The sequence below is a fragment of the Helianthus annuus genome, chromosome 4 (assembly GCF_002127325.2).
Source record: "Helianthus annuus cultivar XRQ/B chromosome 4, HanXRQr2.0-SUNRISE, whole genome shotgun sequence".
Lineage (NCBI taxonomy): Eukaryota > Viridiplantae > Streptophyta > Magnoliopsida > Asterales > Asteraceae > Helianthus > Helianthus annuus.
The window spans coordinates 202774397-202784374 of record NC_035436.2 but is presented as its reverse complement, the minus strand read 5'-3'; positions in this window follow the sequence as shown (position 1 = coordinate 202784374).

Sequence of the window (9978 nt, the reverse complement as noted above, 5' to 3'; positions counted from 1 at the left end):
CTGGACACACTCCAGGTTATTGAGGGACACACTTCCCGGATACATATGGGCACACTCCCTAGGGTATCTCAACAAGTTATAAACCGCATCATATCACATCAGAGAATTAACCTAACATATATCTGGTAACAAAACACGTTAACTAACTTTGAACTCACCAGCGTCGTCTGACACACTTGTTTGCATGCTTCCAGGTCGTTAGAATACAAGACATGGACTTGCTATCTGGGAGTGCTGGAGTGGTCATGGATCGAGGCTATTGGATCACTTTTATTTGATACATTGGTTTTGAGTACTATTATGAAACAATTGCTAAACGATTTATTACATGCTTCCGCTATACTACTTTTTGGGGAATTAATATTATGTTTGACCTTTACTATTGGTAATCAATGACATGTTTATTTAAATAATTATCATTGGTTCAATGTGATTGGTGGCTCAGACTCTGATGTGTAACACGCCTCGCGGAGTTCCCGCAGGTGGTATTTTGGGGGTGTTACAGTTTGGTATCAGAGCCACTGGTTATAGTGAACTAGGTTTTAAAACGTTTTATAAAACCAGACTATAACCGAATACCTTCGAAGAATCGATCATGACACTCAGCTCCAGATCGCAAGGTTCGTCTTCTGTTTAGTTTATGCATTACTTCTTTAGTAGTCACACACTCATAACTTGCATGACACGATACACTCGATACTACGGTGACTTGATAGTGAGACACTACTCTTCAACTTATGTGAATAGTAAACCAGTGATACATTCGTTGTGTTGTGTGAACGGGGGAAACTTCGAGCGCAAGCTAAGAGGCACTGAGATAAGCATGCAAATTGCCTTATTATTATGGGTGCACACTTAATAATAACGTGGGGTGCATGCAAGTCCCAGTGAGGCTTATCGAGCGTGAGAAGGGTTCTGCCTTTTTATGTGTGAACTTGGTAGTACGTAGATATCAACCTGATATTTGATATCCATCTCGTTTCGATTTCCTGAATCGGTTTATCTCTATATATAGAATCATGAGTGGACGAGGACACGGACGTGGCAACATCAACATGACTCAGGCTGAGTTGACTGACCTAATTAACACTCGTGTGGCTGAGGCTTTAGCAGCCTATCAAGCTGGTACGGAATGTACCAAGTGCTCTTACTCTTATATCGCGTACACGTCTTTTCACTCCTGTAACGTGTTCCCTTTCGTCATTTAGGTCAGCAAGTGCAACCTCAACCCAACCAGCCTGCGTGTACGTTCAAAATGTTTATGGACTGTAAGCCACAGACCTTCACCGGGACAGAAGGGGCTGTGGGACTTCTGAGATGGTTCGAGAAAGCAGAGTCTGTGTTTGCTATCTGTAACTGTCCCGCTGGGGACATGGTGAAATATGCAGCGGGTACCTTGGCGGATGGTGCCCTAACGTGGTGGAATGCCCAAGTGCAGTTGTTGGGCATCGAGGCAGCGAATGCCACAACTTGGGATGACTTTAAAGAACTGATCAGAGAGGAGTATTGTCCTCGAGATGAGGTCCAGAAGTTGGAAAACGAGTACTATGACTTGAAGATGGTTGGATCTGAAGTCGAAGCGTATGTGAAGCGATCGTATGAATTGGCCGATATGTGCCCGAACTTATCCCGGCCTATGTCTCGGAGGATTGAGTTGTTCATCAAGGGGCTACCTCCGCGTGTGAAGAGTTTGGTCACTGCAGCCCATCTCAATGATTTGACACAGATTGTCCGATTGACCCACAAGATTGTGGACCAAGAGGTAGAGAGTAGCTCATTACCGCCGCGTGTTTCAGCCACTGCTGCTGCACCCACCGCCACTGCATCCGCTAATGATAATAAGCGGAAGTGGAGCGATTACGACAAAGCATCTAGCGTGGGTCAGACTCAGAAACGGCCAGACAACAGTAGCAATCGCAGTATCAGCCAGTCGTCTTCTGTCAATCAAGGCCTGGGAAGTAGCCAAAGTCAGGGTTCGTATGCAGGGAAGAAGCCGCGATGTAACAAGTGCGGCTATCATCACTTCGGGCAGTGTGGACGAACATGTAACAGGTGTGGTAAAGCAGGCCACGAAGCCAAAGATTGTAGGGCCCCACAGCCCAGACATCAGCAACAACAGAACCAGCAGGATCAGAGACAGCAGGGACAACCACCCCAGCAGAATCAGGGCTTCAGAAAGGGGTGCTATCAGTGTGGGAACGAGGGTCACTTTAAGCGGGATTGCCCTCAGCTGAACCAGAATGCTAACGACAACGACCGCCAGAATAACAACAATGCTGGGAACAACAACAACAATGGCAATAATGGGGGTAATGGTGCTCGGGGCAGAGTGTTTCAACTTGGGGCAGGGGATGCTAGGAATGACGGCAATGTTGTCACCGGTACGTTTTCTGTAAACAATCATATCGCTTCTGTGTTATTTGATTCTGGTGCCGATTGGAGTTACGTGTCCCTAGAGTTTAGTCAACGATTGGGGATAACCCCAACGCCTTTAGAAGTTAAGCAAGTAGTAGAACTAGCAGACGGTAAAACGATAGAAGCCTCGAATGTCCTTTTCGGGTGCAAGCTAGATCTCGTGGGTAAAGTGTTTGATATTGATCTCCTTCCCGTTACGCTCGGTAGTTTCGATATAGTGGTAGGCATGGATTGGCTGTCCAAGCACCAAGCAGAAATTTTGTGTAAGGAGAAGGTGGTGCGTATCCCTCTCCCCGATGGGAAGTCATTATTAGTTCAAGGGCATCGTAGTGGGACGATGGTTGGTATTATCTCGGCCATGCACGCGCAAAAGTATCTACAAAAGGGGTATCCTGCAATGTTAGCCTTGGTTACTAACGCTCAGTCCGAGGAAAGAAGAATCGAGGATCTGCCAGTGGTGCGGGATTTCGCCGATGTGTTCCCAGAGGAGTTACCAGGGTTACCTCCTCACCGTCAAGTAGAATTTCAGGTTGACCTGGCGCCAGGAGCGGCCCCGATTGCTCGAGCTCCATACCGGTTGGCCCCTGGGGAGCTACAGGAATTGTCTAATCAGTTGCAGGAATTATTGGATAGGGGTTTCATCCGACCCAGTTCTTCGCCCTGGGGAGCCCCAGTGCTGTTTGTAAAGAAGAAAGACGGGTCATTCCGTATGTGTATCGATTATCGAGAGCTCAACAAGGTAACCATTAAGAACCGCTATCCGTTACCACGCATCGACGACTTGTTTGACCAGCTGCAAGGGTCAAGTTTCTATTCAAAGATCGACTTAAGATCGGGATATCATCAGGTGCGGGTTAGGGAGGAAGATGTTCCCAAGACTGCTTTTCGAACGCGCTACGGACACTACGAGTTTTTGGTCATGCCGTTTGGATTGACGAATGCACCAGCGGTCTTCATGGATCTCATGAACCGTGTATGTAAGCCATATCTCGACGAGTTTGTTATAGTGTTTATTAACGACATCTTGGTTTATTCAAAGAACAAGGAGGAACACGAGCGTCATCTACGTCTCATCTTAGAACTTTTGAGAAGGGAACAGCTGTATGCTAAGTTTTCTAAGTGCGATTTTTGGATTCGAGAAGTGCATTTCCTTGGGCACGTTGTTAACAAGAAAGGGATACATGTGGATCCTGCGAAAGTGGACGCAGTTAAGAATTGGGCGGCACCAAAGACTCCTTCTGAGGTGCGACAATTCCTTGGTCTCGCTGGATATTATCGGAGGTTTATTAAAGACTTCTCGAAAATCGCGCAACCTCTCACCTCACTGACACAGAAGAACACGGTATATTCTTGGGGAACGAAGCAGGAAGAGGCTTTCCAGTTGCTAAAGCAGAAACTTTGCAGTGCACCGATCTTGTCCTTGCCAGAGGGTACCGAAGATTTCGTGGTCTATTGTGATGCATCGATTCAAGGTCTCGGCTGTGTGTTAATGCAACGCGAGAAAGTAATAGCTTATGCCTCACGACAGTTGAAGATTCACGAGAAAAACTACACGACACAAGACTTGGAGTTAGGAGCGGTGGTATTTGCGTTGAAGATCTGGAGGCACTATCTGTACGGTACCAAATGCACCATCTACACCGACCATAGGAGTCTTCAGCACATCTTCGACCAGAAGGAATTGAATATGCGGCAACGACGATGGGTTGAACTGTTGAATGATTATGAATGTGCCATCAAGTATCATCCGGGCAAGGCGAACGTCGTAGCTGACGCCCTCAGCAGAAAGAATAGTGCGCCAAGGCGTGTGCGAGCGTTGCAACTCACGATTCAATCCAATCTTCCTTCCCAGATACGAAACGCCCAGTTAGAAGCGTTGAAACCAGAGAACGTTCAAGCTGAAGCTTTACGCGGCTCAAGGCGACGACTAGAACAAAAGGGAGACGGTGCTTACTACGTAACCGGACGCATCTGGGTTCCACTCTATGGTGACTTACGAGAACTTGTAATGGATGAGGCACATAAGTCACGTTACTCCGTACATCCTGGATCAGATAAGATGTACCACGACTTGAAAACTACATACTGGTGGCCTAGCATGAAAGCTCACATAGCAACCTACGTCAGCAAATGTTTGACTTGTGCTAAAGTCAAAGCTGAACATCAAAAGCCCTCGGGTCTACTGCAGCAACCAGAGATACCCACATGGAAGTGGGAACAGATCGCCATGGATTTCGTGACAGGACTACCAAGAACTCAGGCTGGAAATGATACCATTTGGGTGATTGTTGATCGCCTCACGAAGTCAACACATTTCTTAGCAATCAAGGAGACCGACAAGTTTTCGCAACTAGCAGCGGTTTATCTTAAAGAAGTCGTCTCTAGACATGGGGTACCAACTTCTATCATTTCAGACCGAGATCCGCGTTTCACTTCAGAGTTATGGCAGTCAATGCATAAATCGTTCGGTTCCCAACTCGACATGAGTACCGCTTATCACCCGCAGACGGATGGTCAAAGCGAGCGCACAATCCAGACACTTGAAGACATGTTGCGGGCGTGTGTGATTGATTTTGGGAAAGGGTGGGAGAAACACTTGCCATTGATAGAATTCTCCTACAACAACAGCTACCATACAAGTATTAAGGCAGCTCCGTTCGAAGCACTATACGGACGAAAATGTCGTTCACCCCTCTGTTGGCTTGAGGTGGGTGATAGCCAAATCACAGGCCCTGAGTTTGTGCTTGAGGCAACAGAAAGCATTGTGCAGATTCGAAACCGTATGGCCGCAGCTCGCGACCGACAGAAAAGCTACGCTGACAAGCGTAGTAAACCGCTGGAATTTGAAGTTAATGATCGTGTTATGTTAAAAGTCTCACCCTGGAAGGGTGTAGTGCGTTTTGGAAAACGTGGCAAACTAAACCCTCGTTATGTAGGACCATTCAAAATCCTGGAACGAATTGGAAAAGTGGCCTACAGGTTGGAATTACCTGCTGAGTTGGGTAATGTCCACGATGTATTTCACGTGTCGCAGTTAAAGAAGTTTTTGGTTGATGAAACACTAGTAGTACCATTTCAAGAGCTGAAAATAGACGACAAGTTGTAGTTTGTCGAAGAACCAATTGAGATTATGGATCGGGAAGTTAAAGTGCGTAAGCATAGCCGTATACCCATTGTGAGAGTTCGTTGGAACTCAAGACGTGGACCGGAGTTCACGTGGGAACGCGAGGATCAAATGGAACGTAAGTATCCACATTTGTTTCCCAAAGACAAGATCAAGCCTGGCAGTTCTACACCTCCTGTAACTAGTGAATTTCGGGATGAAATTCCCATTCAAGTTGGGGATGATGTGACACCCGGGGAAAATGCACAGTCATCCTGATTAGCATCGTGTTCCGGATAGCTCATCAAATTTCGGGACGAAATTTCTTTCAAGTTGGGGATGATGTGACAACTCGAGTTTCCACGATCTCCATCTTCGCATTTATTGCACGTTAATTGTTTGGATTGTTTGTTTTCACGACTTGGTTGTTCACAACTATACATGTATTGTGATTTACATGATTTATATGGTGTGGGGCTTTAGTGTGTATGTAATATATGTTTTGTTTTATAGTGTGCCTAATATCAAGTAACCTGGAATCTATAAAATCACTAACTTAGTCGAAAACCCCACCATATGAAATCACCCTCATCGAAAACACCATCACTGATGAAAACACATATGTGTTTTCGTCCATGTGAGGCAACGAAAACCAAATGGGCTTTGGCCCAGTAGCGATTAGATATAAGGTCTTGTTCTTAACCCTTACGCGAATTCGGTAACTGGCAACCCTAAATCATCTTTCGCATTCTCTCTCTCTCGCTACCCTTGAACCTGACGGCAAACTTGTTGTCGACTCGACTCATCGCGGTTAGTGTTAACCTTTAACCGATTGTTTGATTTAAAGCAATTGTATGAACGATTTCTTGTTTAATATCATAACTATGATTGTGTTGTGAACGTAAGACTGGATTATCGTTATGTGTGTATATATATGTTCACAAACTGTTATACATATTGGATGGTACGATCGACCGTGTGTGCCTGTCAACGATGATCTGAATGATATTAACGTGATATGTTTGTTGTGAACTGATTAACTTAGGTGATTGCATGAATAGATCAGATTGATCAAAAGGCTGTTATTATCGATGTAAATGTTAGGCGGTGTTAGGGTTGTTGTAGTTTGTAACTGTTGTTTGATGTTGATGCCATGACCACGAAGACACAGACATCACGAAAACACAAGGGTCAGAAGAAATCCCCTTTGTGTTTTCGTCACACCTCAAATTCAGCGAAAACCCCAGAGATTTCGCCAAACAGTTTTCGTTCAAAAGTGTTTTCGGCCCAACTGGTTTTCGGCCCAAACGATTTCGGCCCGAATGTGATTTCGGCATTGAGTATGTTCGGCCCAGAAAGGGTTTTCGGAACTAGTGTTTTCGTACAAGATTTTTGTACAGTAAACTTGGTTATATAACGTTTGTTAACTTTGTTAGTGATTAACACCGTTAGTTGATAAATCATGTTAAATTGATTAACGTAGTTAAGTATGTTAACCTTATTAACCGAGTTATATGTGTTAACTCTGTTGAGTAACTAATGCTATTAGTTTGTTAATTAACACTGTTTGTTTGTTAAAACCGTAAAGGGGTTAACTCTGTTAAGTTAAGCACGCAACCCTGTTAAATATGTAACTCAGTTAAAGGTGTTGATCCCGTTAATCTTGTTGACCTTGTTAAGTGTTGATATTGTTAAACCTGTTAATTGATTTAACTGCTTACGTGACATACGATATTAATTACTAAGCACCTTATGACATAGATTTGCCTGTGAAACATTTCGAGTTCGAAACTGATTATACATACGTGCGTACTATAGGACGTGACTGATTATCTGTGAGCGTGTGTATCTCTTTAGCAAACCGAGCAAACCAAGGTGACTTCACTGCATTTCTCAAGCATGCGTCCCGGTGGTTTGGGACAACTAGTCAACGTTTGAAAAGGGAATCTTGGGTAAACATTGTAATTGAGTCTTGGTATTTGCGTATGGGATCGATCATTACCAATGCTTGGTTAGGGGCATTGGGGACTGGACACACTCCAGGTTATTGAGGGACACACTTCCCGGATACATATGGGCACACTCCCTAGGGTATCTCAACAAGTTATAAACCGCATCATATCACATCAGAGAATTAACCTAACATATATCTGGTAACAAAACACGTTAACTAACTTTGAACTCACCAGCGTCGTCTGACACACTTGTCTGCATGCTTGCAGGTCGTTAGAATACAAGACATGGACTTGCTATCTGGGAGTGCTGGAGTGGTCATGGATCGAGGCTATTGGATCACTTTTATTTGATACATTGGTTTTGAGTACTATTATGAAACAATTGCTAAACGATTTATTACATGCTTCCGCTATACTACTTTTTGGGGAATTAATATTATGTTTGACCTTTACTATTGGTAATCAATGACATGTTTATTTAAATAATTATCATTGGTTCAATGTGATTGGTGGCTCAGACTCTGATGTGTAACACGCCTCGCGGAGTTCCCGCAGGTGGTATTTTGGGGGTGTTACAACACGTCCTAAAGGGACCTCATTGTTAGATTGTCTATCGACATGTAGTCGCTAAATAGTATAATTCTTTTTGTTAGAATCGATCACTTTGGACAACCTTAAAATAGTTGTTGATGACCCTTGAACTGTGGTCTGAGTTGATAATATGTAGTAGGCCTGTAAACGAATCGAATGTTCATAAACTATTTGCGAACTTGTTCGACGGGAAATTCGTTTATTTAACAAACGAACGAAACGAACAAAAAATTTTGTTCGTTTAATTAGAACGAACATGAACACGCCTTGTGTTCATTCATTTATGTTCGTAAACGTTCGTGTATTTTCGTTTAAATTTTAGTAAATGCATAAATAGTTATATTTATATAAATATTAGTTTCTAACTACTTATATAAATATAACTAATTAGTAATTGAGTTTCTAGTAATAAAAAATGAAATTTTAAAATGTAACTAATCGTTTACTTAATTTATATAAAAAAGCTACCTAATTTAGTGTCTATGAACCCTAATTTAGATGTGTTTTCGGATGAATTATATATTAAACTTCTTTGTTTGTGTTCACTAATTTTAAATTGTGTTTGTCTATATTTGTTAAATTACGTTTATTTTTGTTTATGTTTGTTCAATCATGTTAATTTATGTTTAATTCAAATATGTTCAGTTAAGGTTTTTTTGTTCATGTTTTTTTGTGTTCGTTTATGCTGGTTTGAACGAACATAAACGAACACGAACATACCCGATTTCTTAATAAATGAACATGAACAAAAACTTGTGTTCGGTTATATGTTCGTGTTTGTGTTCGACTAAAGTTAAATGAACGAACACGAACATGCCTATATTCGTGTTCATTCGGTTCATTTGGTTTGTTTACATGCCTAATCAGTAGCAAATGAGATTACTCATGACCATTTTATCGGTCGTTCTTTTGTTTTGCAGCCAGTGCCGAAGCTTGATTTTGAATTTGTTATTACATGTATGCTTTCCTCTCACAATTTGGTTTGATCAAGTTAATCTGAATCGATTTTTCTAAGTCTAATTCGAATTTGAGCACTTTAAAGTTTTAATAACATCGACAATCAAATTGCGTAAAAACCAATTTGTTTAACACCCAGAACTAACGCAATGGCTTATCCTCAAACAATAAGTTAAGTAAGTGGTGGCACGTGGGTCAGGACTATTTTTAAAAGAGAGCTCAAAATTTTGGAATTATATAAACTTAAGTTAGTCGTTATCTTCAGATAGTGAGGGGAAATCCAAGTTTTTCTAGAACGACCAACTCACATGTTAATGATTTTAATGTCATCAAGCTATTGTAAGTAATCGGGATATACTTAAATATCAAATGAGAGACTACAATATACATTGGTATAAGTTAATTAAGAAACGCCCAGTGTTGAATGCACACTTGTTCAAGATTGTTGTAATTTAAGGAACAAACATGGGGGTTCAAGGGAGTGGCGCCTCCTTCGCAAGGATTTCCTCGGGGTTGCGCTCCCTTGATGGGGGTTTGGGGGCAACACCCATAGTATGGTCTCGCTTCCCAGTCTTTGAACGGTGCCACAGTGGATGGACTTTATTTTGCTTTAATATTGTAGAGATATTGGATGTTTGGTGTATGCCATTATTAGAACTAGATTGGGCATAACTTTGTTGTTGGAAAGTGAAATAGGTTTGCCAATAGTCTTAAGCGCACCAATAGAAACGTAATAGTTAGTTGCAATTGATCATCAATGGAAATTGGTCACTAGTTGCAACTGCATATTAGCTACAAATACGCTTCAGTTGAAACTTTGTAGCAATGGTAATGGCGAAAATAACTATCACTCGCACTTAAGTTACCATTGATGGACCAAGTTTGCACTTATATGGTTCCACTAATGAATTCAGTTGTAATTGTCATATGTTGCATTCTTTCACGAAGGGTTGCAAT